The following is a 12,721-nucleotide window of genomic DNA, read 5'->3' as shown; positions in this document are numbered from 1 at the left end:
TGGCACAACAGCCACAATTTTTTTCAGGTCCATCATCCACAACCTGAGAGTCAGATTGCCTGATTTGCAGAACCATGGTGAGAGTTAGGAGTTAATTTATAGGATGTGCCTATGAATCTAAAAAATACCCACAAATGCTTCTGGCAGATTTATTTGCAAAAACTGGAAACAACTGAAATGGGTATCACAGAATAAGAACTGCCGTACAGACATGTGATGGGATAGTGCTCAGCAATAAAAAGAAACTACTGAAGAGCCAGGTGTGGTGGTACGTGTTTGTAAGTCCAGCAGTCAGGAGGCTGAGGCAGGAAGGTGATGAGTTCAAGGCCAGCCTGGGCTACGTAGTGAGACCTTGTCTTGAAGAAGGAGGAGGAGGAGGCAAAGATTAGGACCTAGAAATGCACAGAAGGAACACAATGTGAGAATACAGAGTGAAGGCACCCATCTGAAAACCTCAGAAGAAACAAACTCTGCCAATGACTTGATCCTGGATTTCTAGTCTCTAGAACTGTGAGAAAATAAATTTATGTTGTTTAAACCGCCCAGGCCTATGGTAATTTGTTATAGCAAACTGACACATAAACACATTTATCATCTGGATTGTAGTGATAGTTTAAAAGGTTTACACATATGCCAAAACTCACCAAATCATATAATTTAAATATATGCAGTTTATTATATGCTAATTAGACCTCAATAAAGCTGTTGCTAAAACTCACTATTGTTATTTTATTTTTTTTATTTTTTTTTCCAATTTTTATTTTATTTTGTTTTATTTTTTAAATGTATTTTTTTTTCATTTTTCTTTTATTATTCATATGTGCATACAAGGCTTGGTTCATTTCTCCCTCCTGCCCCCACCCCCTCTTACCACCCACTCCACCCCCTCCCACTCACCCCCCTCAATACCCAGCAGAAACTATTTTGCCCTTATCTCTAATTTTGTTGTAGAGAGAGTATAAGCAATAATAGGAAGGAACAAGGGGTTTTGCTGGTTGAGATAAGGATAGCTATACAGGGCATTGACTCACATTGATTTCATGTGAGTGTGTGTTACCTTCTAGGTTAATTCTTTTTGATCTAACCTTTTCTCTAGTACCTGTTCCCCTTTTCCTATTGGCCTCAGTTGCTTTAAGGTATCTGCTTTAGTTTCTCTGCATTAAGGGCAACAAATGCTAGCTAGTTTTTTAGGTGTCTTACCTATCCTCATACCTCCCTTGTGTGCTCTCGCTTTTATCATGTGCTCATAGTCCAATCCCCTTGTTGTGTTTGCCCTTGATCTAATGTCCACATATGAGGGAGAACATAACGATTTTTGGTCTTTTGGGCCAGGCTAACCTCACTCAGAATGATGTTCTCCAATTCCATCCATTTACCAGCGAATGATAACATTTCGTTCTTCTTCATGGCTGCATAAAATTCCATTGTGTATAGATACCACATTTTCTTAATCCATTCGTCAGTGCTGGGGCATCTTGGCTGTTTCCATAACTTGGCTATTGTGAATAGTGCCGCAATAAACATGGATGTGCAGGTGCCTCTGGAGTAACAGTCTTTTGGGTATATCCCCAAGAGTGGTATTGCTGGATCAAATGGTAGATTGATGTCTAGCTTTTTAAGTAGCCTCCAAATTTTTTTCCAGAGTGGTTGTACTAGTCTACATTCCCACCAACAGTGTAAGAGGGTTCCTTTTTCCCCGCATCCTCGCCAACACCTGTTGGTGGTGGTGTTGCTGATGATGGCTATTCTAACAGGGGTGAGGTGGAATCTTAGCGTGGTTTTAATTTGCATTTCCTTTATTGCTAGAGATGATGAGCATTTTTTCATGTGTTTTCTGGCCATTTGAATTTCTTCTTTTGAGAAAGTTCTGTTTAGTTCACATGCCCATTTCTTTATTGGTTCATTAGTTTTGGGAGAATTTAGTTTTTTAAGTTCCCTGTATATTCTGGTTATCAGTCCTTTGTCTGATGTATAATTGGCAAATATTTTCTCCCACTCTGTGGGTGTTCTCTTCAGTTTAGAGACCATTTCTTTTGATGAACAGAAGCTTTTTAGTTTTATGAGGTCCCATTTATCTATGCTATCTCTTAGTTGCTGTGCTGCTGGGGTTTCATTGAGAAAGTTCTTACCTATACCTACTAACTCCAGAGTATTTCCTACTCTTTCTTGTATCAACTTAAGAGTTTGGGGTCTGATATTAAGATCCTTGATCCATTTTGAGTTAATCTTGGTATAGGGTGATATACATGGATCTAGTTTCAGTTTTTTGCAGACTGCTAACCAGTTTTCCCAGCAGTTTTTGTTGAAGAGGCTGCTATTTCTCCATCGTATATTTTTAGCTCCTTTGTCAAAGATAAGTTGCTCATAGTTGTGTGGCTTCATATCTGGATCCTCTATTCTGTTCCACTGGTCTTCATGTCTGTTTTTGTGCCAGTACCATGCTGTTTTTATTGTTATTGCTTTGTAATATAGTTTGAAGTCAGGTATTGTGATACCTCCTGCATTGTTCTTTTGACTGAGTATTGCCTTGGCTATTCTTGGCCTCTTGTGTTTCCATATAAATTTCACAGTAGATTTTTCGATCTCTTTAATGAATGTCATTGGAATTTTGATGGGAATTGCATTAAACATGTAGATTACTTTTGGGAGTATCGACATTTTTACTATGTTGATTCTACCAATCCATGAGCATGGGAGATCTCTCCACTTTCTATAGTCTTCCTCAATCTCTTTCTTCAGAAGTGTATAGTTTTCCTTGTAGAGGTCTTTCACATCTTTTGTTAGGTTTACACCTAGGTATTTGATTTTGTTTGAGGCTATTGTAAATGGAATTGTTTTCATACATTCTTTTTCAGTTTGCTCATTGTTAGTGTATAGAAATGCTAATGATTTTTCTATGTTGATTTTATATCCTGCTACCTTGCTATAGCTATTGATGATGTCTAGAAGCTTCTGAGTAGAGTTTTTTGGGTCTTTAAGGTATAGGATCATGTCGTCTGCAAATAGGGATATTTTGACAGTTTCTTTACCTATTTGTATTCCTTTTATTCCTTCTTCTTGCCTAATTGCTCTGTCTAGGAATTCCAGTACTATGTTGAATACGAGTGGAGATAGTGGGCATCCTTGTTTGGTTCCTGATTTTAGAGGGAATGGTTTTAATTTTTCTCCGTTAAGTATAATGCTGGCTGTAGGTTTGTCATATATAGCTTTTATAATGTTGAGGAACTTTCCTTCTATTCCTAGTTTTCTTAGAGCTTGTATCATGAAATGATGTCGGATCTTATCAAAGGCTTTTTCTGCATCTATTGAGATGATCAAGTGGTTTTTGTCTTTGCTTCTGTTAATGTGGTTTATTACGTTTATTGATTTTCGTATGTTGAACCACCCCTGCATCCCTGGGATGAAGCCTACCTGGTCATGGTGAATAATCTTTTTGATGTGTTGCTGAATTCGATTTGCCATTATTTTGTTGAGGATTTTTGCATCAATGTTCATTAAGGAGATTGGCCTATAGTTCTCCTTTTTGGAGGTGTCTTTGCCTGGTTTTAGGATAAGTGTAATACTGGCTTCATAAAATGTGTTTGGCAGTTTTCCTTCCCTTTCTATTTCATGGAACAGTTTAAGGAGGGTTGGTATCAGTTCTTCTTTAAAGGTCTGATAGAATTCAGCAGAGAATCCATCAGGTCCTGGACTTTTCTTTTTGGGGAGACTCTTGATTGCTGCTTCAATTTCATTTTGTGTTATAGGTCTATTCAGGTGATTAATTTCCTCTTGGTTCAGTTTTGGATGATCATATGTATCTAGAAATCTGTCCATTTCTTTTAGATTTTCAAATTTATTTGAATATAGGTTCTCAAAGTAGTCTCTGATGATTTCCTGGACTTCCATGGTGTTTGTTGTTATATCCCCTTTTGCATTCCTAATTCTACTAATTTGGGTTTTTTCTCTCCTCATTTTAGTCAGGTTTGCCAGGGGTCTATCGATCTTGTTTATTTTTTCAAAGAATCAACTTTTTGTTTCATTAATTCTTTGTATGGTTTTTTTGGTTTCTATTTCATTGATTTCAGCTCTTATTTTTATTATTTCTCTCCTTCTATTTGTTTTGGGATTTGCTTGTTCTTGTTTTTCTAGGAGTTTGAGATGTATCATTAGGTCATTGATTTGGGATCTTTCAATCTTTTTAATATATGCACTCATGGCTATAAACTTTCCTCTCAGGACTGCCTTAGCTGTGTCCCATAGGTTCTGGTAGGTTGTGTTTTCATTTTCATTGACTTCTAGGAACTTTTTAATTTCCTCTTTTATTGCATCGATGATCCATTCTTCATTAAGTAATGAGTTATTTAGTTTCCAGCTGTTTGCATGTTTTTTGTCTTTACTTTTGTTGTTGAGTTCTACTTTTACTGCATTGTGGTCAGATAGTATGCATGGTATTATTTCTATTTTCTTATATTTGCTGAGGCTTGCTTTGTGCCCTAGGATATGATCTATTTTGGAGAAGGTACCATGGGCTGCTGAGAAGAATGTATATTGTGTAGAAGTTGGATGAAATGTTCTGTAGACATCTACTAGGTCCACTTGATCTATTGCATATTTTAGATCTTGGATTTCTTTATTGAGTTTTTGTTTGGATGACCTATCTATTGATGATAATGGAGTGTTAAAGTCTCCCACAACCACTGTGTTGGCGTTTATATATGCTTTTAGGTCTTTCAGGGTATGTTTGATGAAATTGGGTGCGTTGACATTGGGTGCGTACAGATTGATGATTATTATTTCCTTTTGGTCTATTTCCCCTTTTATTAGTATGGAATGTCCTTCTTTATCTCGTTTGATCAATGTAGGTTTGAAGTCTACTTTGTCAGAGATAAGTATTGCTACTCCTGCTTGTTTTCGGGGGCCATTGGCTTGGTAAATCTTCTTCCAGCCTTTCATCCTAAGCATATGCTTATTTCTGTTGGTGAGATGAGTCTCCTGTAAGCAACAAATTGTTGGATCTTCTTTTTTAATCCATTTTGTCAAACGGTGTCTTTTGATGGGTGAATTAAGTCCATTAACATTAAGCGTTAGTACTGATAGGTATGTGGTGATTCCTGCCATTTAGTTATCTTAGTTGTTTGAAGGTTTGATTGTGTGTACCTAACTTGATGTTACTCTCTACTGTCTTGCTTTTTCTTATCCTGTGGTTTGGTGCTGCCTGCCTTTTCATGGTTAAGTTGAGTGTCACTTTCTGTGTGCAGGATCCCTTGCAGAATCTTTTGTAATGGTGACTTTGTGGTCACATATTGTTTTAGTTTCTACTTATCATGGAAGACTTTTATTGCTCCATCTATTTTGAATGATAGCTTTGCTGGGTAGAGTATCTGGGGTTGAAGTTATTTTCATTCAGTGCCCGGAAGATCTCACCCCACGCTCTTCTTGCTTTTAATGTTTCTGTTGAGAAGTCTGCTGTGATTTTGATGGGTTTACCTTTGTATGTTACTTGTTTTTTCTCTCTTACAGCCTTCAACATTCTTTCCTTAGTTTCTGAACTTGTTGTTTTAATGATGATATGTCGTGGAGTAGTTCTATTTTGATCTGGTCTGTTTGGTGTCCTGGAGGCCTCTTGCATTTGTATGGGAATATCTTTCTCTAGATTTGGGAAATTTTCCGTTATTATTTTGTTGAATATATTACGCATTCCCTTCTCTTGCACCTCTTCTCCTTCTTCGATGCCCATGATTCTCAAGTTTGGTCTTTTGATGGAGTCAGTGAGTTCTTGCATTTTCTTTTCACAGGTCTTGAGTTGTTTAATTAATAGTTCTTCGGTTTTTCCTTTAATTACCATTTTGTCTTCAAGTTCTGAGATTCTGTCTTCTGTTTGTTCTGTTCTGCTGGATTGGCCTTCCGTTTTGTTTTGCAGTTCTGTTTCGTTCTTTTTTCTGAGGTTTTCCATATCCTGGCAGTTTTCTTCTTTATTGTTGTCTATTTTTGTCCTGAGTTCATTTATCCATTTATTCATGTGTTCTCTGTTTCACTTTGGTGTTTATACAGTGCTTCTATGGTTTCCTTTATTTCTTCTTTTGCTTTTTCAAATTCTCTATTTTTATTGTCTTGGAATTTCTTGAGTGTCTCCTGTACATTTTGGTTGACCCTATCCAGTATCATCTCTATAAAATTCTCATTGAGTACTTGTAGTATGTCTTCTTTTAAATTATTCTTGTGGGCTTCATTGGGTCCTTTGGCATAGTTTATCTTCATTTTGTTGGAGTCTGGATCTGAGTTTCTGTTCTCTTCATTCCCCTCTGGTTCCTGTACTAATTTTTTGCTGTGGGGAAACTGGTTTCCTTGTTTTTTCTGTCTTCCTGTCATTGTCCTTGGTGTTGTTACTGTCCCTATACTGTGTGTAATTAAGTATTTTCTAGCTTGTAATAATAACAATGGTAATATTGAGAATGGAAGAGTGAGCTGAGATGGAAAGCAAGAAGTTAAAGAAAAGGGGAAAACAAATATACAGACAAGAGGGAGAAAGCAGAACAAGGTATCAGACAAGAGAGTTTCAAAGGTATAAACAGGGAGTGTTAGTGTACTAATCGACAGTAAGCTGAACAGACAATAGAGAGACAGAGAGAGGATTGAAAATCAAAGATAAAAAATAAAAAATATGTATATGAAAGTAATATCTATTTATAAAAATGAATTAAAATAAAATGGAAAATAGAAAATCAAAAAAAAAAAAAACCAAAAAACTTCCAAGTTTATATGCAATGCAATTTCAGTCTTAATAATTTGGATGTCCGTCTCAATCTCCAGTCCTGGAGTTGGTGCCTCAGATGTTGTTCTGTAGTTGTCTCATCAAAGGGGATGCATAAAGTAGAACAAAACTACACTCACACACACACAGAAGAAAAAAAAAAAAAAAAAAGCCCCACCAAGTGTCCCCAGTTCAAATGCAATACAGTTTCAGTAAGTTTTTCGGCTTGCAGGTGTAATTCAGTTGTTCTCTCATCAAAGGTAGGGAGAAAAAGAAAAAAAAGCATCTGGAGGCAGTTCTGAGAGTGGTATCTGCAACTGTGTCTTGCCTGCCTGCTGCTCTCAGCCTGTAGCTGGCGGCGTTATTTATGCAGATCTCTGGGGTGAGCTAGCACTCACCTGGTCCCACAGGCTTTGTTTGCTCAGAGTTCTCCTGTGCACCGGCCTCTGCTACAGCCTTTCCCCTTTCCAAGCACTGGGAAAGGTGCCACTGCCCCGCGTTGTCAGGCCTGCGTGTTTATTTACAGTTCACGTGGGAAGTGGGTCTTCCCTCCTCTCACAAGCGTCCCCGCTCCTGGTTGCTGGGCGCGCCCCGCTCCTGCCAGAGCCTCTTCGGCCCGCCTGGCTTATTTATTTACAGTCCCGGGAAGGATTCCCTTCCCCCAATCTTCAGCGCTCAGGGCGCCCCACCCTCTTTCCAGCGTGTCTTAACTGTTCTTATTGCTTAGTACTCAGTTTCTCTTTTTTTCCCGGGTGGAGGTCAGTCTGTCCAGGGGGCTATGCTGCTCTGGCCCAGGCTTGTCTGTGGGGGAACCGCGGTACCACGAAGCTCACCTGGTCCGCATCTTCCCAAGCCACATGGGCGCAGGCCGGGGGCCTCCTCGGTTCTCCGTTTAACGTGAAGTGGAGATTCTCTGCGCTGGCTGGAGATGTGGAGGAGTCAAAGTTATGCCTTTTCTCGGTGATTATGCCTTTTCTCGGTGATTATGCCTGCAAAGTGTGTCTCCAGCGTCTCTCCAAGATTTCACTATAGGAGGCTCGCTTTCTGCTTCCTACCTCTAGCCACCATCTTGGAATTCTCTACTATTGTTATTTTAATCTTGCCCCCCATTTGTGCCTTAGCAGAGAAGACTCAACATTGGACAACTCTACAGTGGAGACCCAGACACATGTGAAGAATGTGCCCAATGTCATGCAGAGTCATTAGCAGAACCAGAGCCACACAGAGTCCTTCAGCCTCCTCTCCAGCCTCTGGCATATCAACTTTGCCTCTACCTTTGAACCTGGCAAGGTTCTAACACTCCCCATACTGGGTTGCCCCCATTAATTAAGTCAGAATACTTGAAGGTGAGATTGAGACCTAAGTAGTTTTTCAGGCTCCCAGGTGATTCCAATGTACATCCAAGGTTAACCAGCTACCGCTTCACTCCCTCCTCCAGGAAGCCTACTTTAGAAAAATAGGCTTCTTACAGCACCTCACCAAGTCCAGCCAGCACAATGACACGCTCGCCTGCACTGATTGGGAAACTTAACTGACTTAAGGTTCTGTGCAGAGCCAGCTAAGACTTAATCATTCCACTCACATCTAAATATTTACTCCAAATAGTCATTACTACCTATAAGGGGCTTGCAGGTAACTAAAGAAGATGGGTGGGAATGGATGCAGGGTTCAGCACACCCTATAAGGGGAGCAGTCTATTTGCAGAATCTGCCGTCTGTCATCCACTGCTCAACTATCCCCCCCAAGAGATTTCTTGAGTTAAATGTTTGCATTTCACTGCTCCGAGGCCTGAATCATCCAATTCTGCCTGATGCAGGTGCTGGGGCTTAGGAACCTACAGTAGATGATTTGCATAAATTGAGTGAAATTTGCATAGTGTAGGTAATTTTCATGCAGTCAATGGCTCAGGGGAAGATAAAATGGTGGTCCAGAAATGGCCTAAAATAATGTGTTAATTTGTAGCCCTGGTGTAATCTGACTGCTTCTCTGAAAAGTAGGTATCTTCCTTCAAAGAGAGAAAGCTACCCAGTTCCCAGCTTAATGGCTCAGTCCTGAAAGTCTGATGGGATGAAGAATGATAGGACAGAAGCCAGGCAAGGTAGAATGTGCCTGTAATCCCAGCACTTAGGAGACTGAGACAGGAGGGTCACTTGGGACCAGAGGTTGGACACCAGCCTGGGTGACATAATGAGACTCAACTCAATAAAAAATGGGGAAGAGGCCACTGGTTCCAAGAACAACACCAGAGAGAAAAACAAATTCTAGAAGAACATAAAAGAAATAATGTTTGCTTCTGAGGAATGAAAACTGAGACTTAGGTGAGAAGCGAGCTTATATTTTGAAATATCTTATACTATTTTAATTTTATAGCAAATCTTATGCTATTTTAATTTTACATTTATTATTTTTAATAAAATAAAAATGTAAATAAAGTGCACAGCTCTCAGTGCCAATAAATTATTAAGCTTTAATAAATATGTACTAAATGAAAATGTTTACTAAATTTAATTTCATATGTATTAAATTAAAATGTAATTTAAAATGTATTGAATATTATTGTTCTTGATGATGTTACTGTAATGGATTCATGTTTATTTCTTTTGGCTGACACAACATTCCCAGGGCTCCAACCTCTCTGCCTTCTCTCCTTTCTCCCAAGAAGAATGCGAAACAGGAATCTGTGGAGAGACCAAGTTCCTATTTTTGGTCTTCTCTGGAAGAAACAATCCCCCCGGACACATTCATAAGCCATCACAGCCTAGGCTGCCTCTGAGAAAAGGTGTGAGGCTCAGTTAGAGGTGCTAAGAATGCAGCAAGATTACTCCAGCAGATGGAATTCTGCTACTGCACCCCAAGAAATGGCTCCCAGAGAAACACTTATCACTGAACAGTAACCATGACTCCAGAGTACTTAGTTGAAGGTGACTGCCATTGTTGCTACTGCTCAGCCACCTGAGACTGAACACACAAGAAAGAGAAGCTGGATAAGATCACTTGTTCCTCAATATGGCCACCTGCCATCTTGCCATAGCCAAACAAAGATGTCAGTACAGTACACTGAATAACAGCACACAAATATGTCCCCATCCTAATCCCTGGAACCCATGATGTTACCTTACAAGGCAAGAGGAACTTTGCATATTAAGTGGAGAATCACAAAATGGGGAGATTTTCTTGGATTGTCTGGATGGGTTTATTGCAATCACAATGATCCTTGTAAGAGGGATGCAGAAGGAGTGTGGGTCAAAAGAAAAGGCGTGTGCCAACAGAAACAGTTAGAGATTCAAAAATGCCATGCTGCTGGTTTTGAAGATGCAAGAAGGAGCCAAGGAATGGAACTCTAGAAGCTAAAAAATGGCAAGAAGGTGTTCCCTAGAGCCTCCTGAGAAAATAGAACTCTGCTCCTGTGACCTAAATGTTTATTCATCACCCCCTAAAACCCTACGCTGAAACTGTAACCTCAAAGGTAATGGTATTGAGAGGTAGGGATTTTGTAGGGTGATTAGGTCAGGAATGCTCTGCCTTCATGAATGATTCGAATCCTTATAAAAGAAGCCTGAGGGAGCTATCTACCCCTTCCACTGTGTGAGGACACAGCTAGAAGGCACCATCTTTGAAGCAGAGAGCAAGCCCTCACCAAATACCAAGTCTCATGGCCCCTTTACCTTGGATTTCGCAGTCTCCAGAAATGTGAGCAATAAATTTACATTGTTTAAAAATTACTCAGTCAAGGTCAAGAATGATCTACCAAATAAAAAGGTGACCGGCTCCTGGCCATAACTTGAGCTTGAGCCTCTTCATCTTAAATTCTTCCCTCATTCCTCTGCTCCACCAGGAATAGCATCCTGGGCTGATGTGACTGGATGACCTGCTGCACTGCAGTGTGGTCTTTCCTCATGCTTTGTAGTACAAGATAATGATTGCTCACCAGCCACACCTGGATTACAGAGCCACTTCAGCCAGAATGTCCATAAAACATAGAGAGATGGCCTGTAAAGTTTTTCCCTTTACATTGTTTACAGGTTTCACAAGTGTGCTGCTATTCTTGAGCTACCATCTCCCATAATGCTGTTTGTCACAAAGCATCCCTCAGCACCCTCATGTAGCATCCTATGCTGTGTCCTCATGTAGTGATACTGGAGATAGTTCCTTTTCTAATTTATTTAAAAATTAATAGTAACTACCTTTTTTAATAGTAGCTACCTTTTTTTAATTGCTAAAAAGGCACTGACTTACATGTTTTTCATTACAATATCTCCTCAAATCATTACAAAAACACTATGAAGTAGAGTCTATAGGACAGTTCTCTGGGTGATCTTCAACAAATTCTTTTCTCCCCTTTTCTCACCTGTGGCTCTCAAGAATAACTGAAGGGCTGGGTCTGCAGCTCAGAGGCTGAGCACTTGCACAAGATGCTAGGTTCAATCTCCAGCATCAAAAAAAGAACCATAAAAACACTGGAAATGAAACATCCTGATAAGAGGGGAGCTGACCAGGACAGTAGGGGCTCTGTTCTGACACCCTTCCCCAAACAAGATGTCCTTCACTGCTTTAGCCCAGCAAGTATTGTTGTCCTGGTTTATAAAACCTAAATTGGGCTGTTTTTTTTGGGTCCCTTGGTGGCAATGTAAGTGGTACACATAAAGGAGAGGCTCCATCTATTCTCGGCAGCTTTCCTGAGCCTCAGAGGACCTGCTGGCAATGAGGTTTCTGTCCCAGCTGCCTGTGATGATTAATCTTGATTGGATTGAGAGGCACATGGAAGATTAGTAAAAAAACACTTCTGGGTGTTTTTTCACCCATTTCCAGAGATGATTATGTCACAATGACTCTGACCTAATCATGGTTTAATCCATTGATCAATCCAAAATTTGAATAGACTATTGGGAAGTGATGGAACCATGGAAGGTGGGGCCTTGTTGGAGGAAGTAGGTCACTGGGAGCATATTCTTGGAGACTGTATCTTGTCCCTGACTCCCTCCTGTCACTCTCTGATTCCTGGCCACAATAAAGTGAGCAACTTTGCTCTCCCATGCCCTTCCACCAAGATGTTTTGTTTCACCATGACCCAGAAACAGCAGAGCCAGCTGGCCATGGATTGAAACTTCTGCATCCATGAGCCAAAATAAATCATTCCTCCCTTAAGTTGCTTTTCAGGTATTTTGTCACAGCAATAAAAAAAAAAAACCAGACTAACATACTGCCAACCTAAATAATAAGCCCCCCCTTTTTTGTGGTACTGGAGTTTGAACTCAGGACTTAGTGCTTGCAAAGCAGATGCTCTACCATTTGAGCCACACCTCCAGTCCAAAGTGTAGCCCAGGCTGGCCTCAAACTGGTAATCCTTCTGCCTCATCTTCACCTCGTTAATTACCAGCATGGCCACCATGACTGACCCCACTTCTTACAATTTGTGTGTGCAGGTATTCCATCTCACTGAACTCAAGTAAGTACACGGAGAGCCTGTTTCACACATCCTATTATAGATGAGAAAACTGGAGATCAAAAAAGTCATTTGCCAAAGACCACAGAGCTAGTGAGCAATGATACCTATAGTCCTAACTCCTATGTTTTCCCTGCAGTGGCCCTGTAGCAGAGAAGAAAGAAATCGTCTGAATCAGAGAACAACATTGTAATACAAAGGCTACATGGCTGCAGATCCAAAGCAGAAATCAGAGATGTTGACAGGTGCTGGAACCACAAGGCCATCATCCAACAGCAGTAGGAGATGGTGTTGGCAATTGGGGCTGAGGTTTCAGGAGCCAGGCTCCAGGCTTCAGCAACCACATCCCATTTTCCGAAGACTCTCACAGAATCTCTGCTCCTTTGCTTCTCAAGTCATCAATTCTGATCCTGGCATCAATCACAGAAGTGATTTTTACAGCATATTGGACATTTTGTGTAAAATTAGATTTAGAAAGCAGAATAAATGAAGAAGACCCCACCCTCTTGCTACTACCTGGAAGAGATTTGCTTTGACTCTATTCT

The sequence above is a fragment of the Castor canadensis genome, chromosome 5 (genome assembly GCF_047511655.1).
Source record: "Castor canadensis chromosome 5, mCasCan1.hap1v2, whole genome shotgun sequence".
In the NCBI taxonomy this organism is placed as follows: domain Eukaryota; kingdom Metazoa; phylum Chordata; class Mammalia; order Rodentia; family Castoridae; genus Castor; species Castor canadensis.
This window is presented reverse-complemented; position numbering follows the sequence as displayed.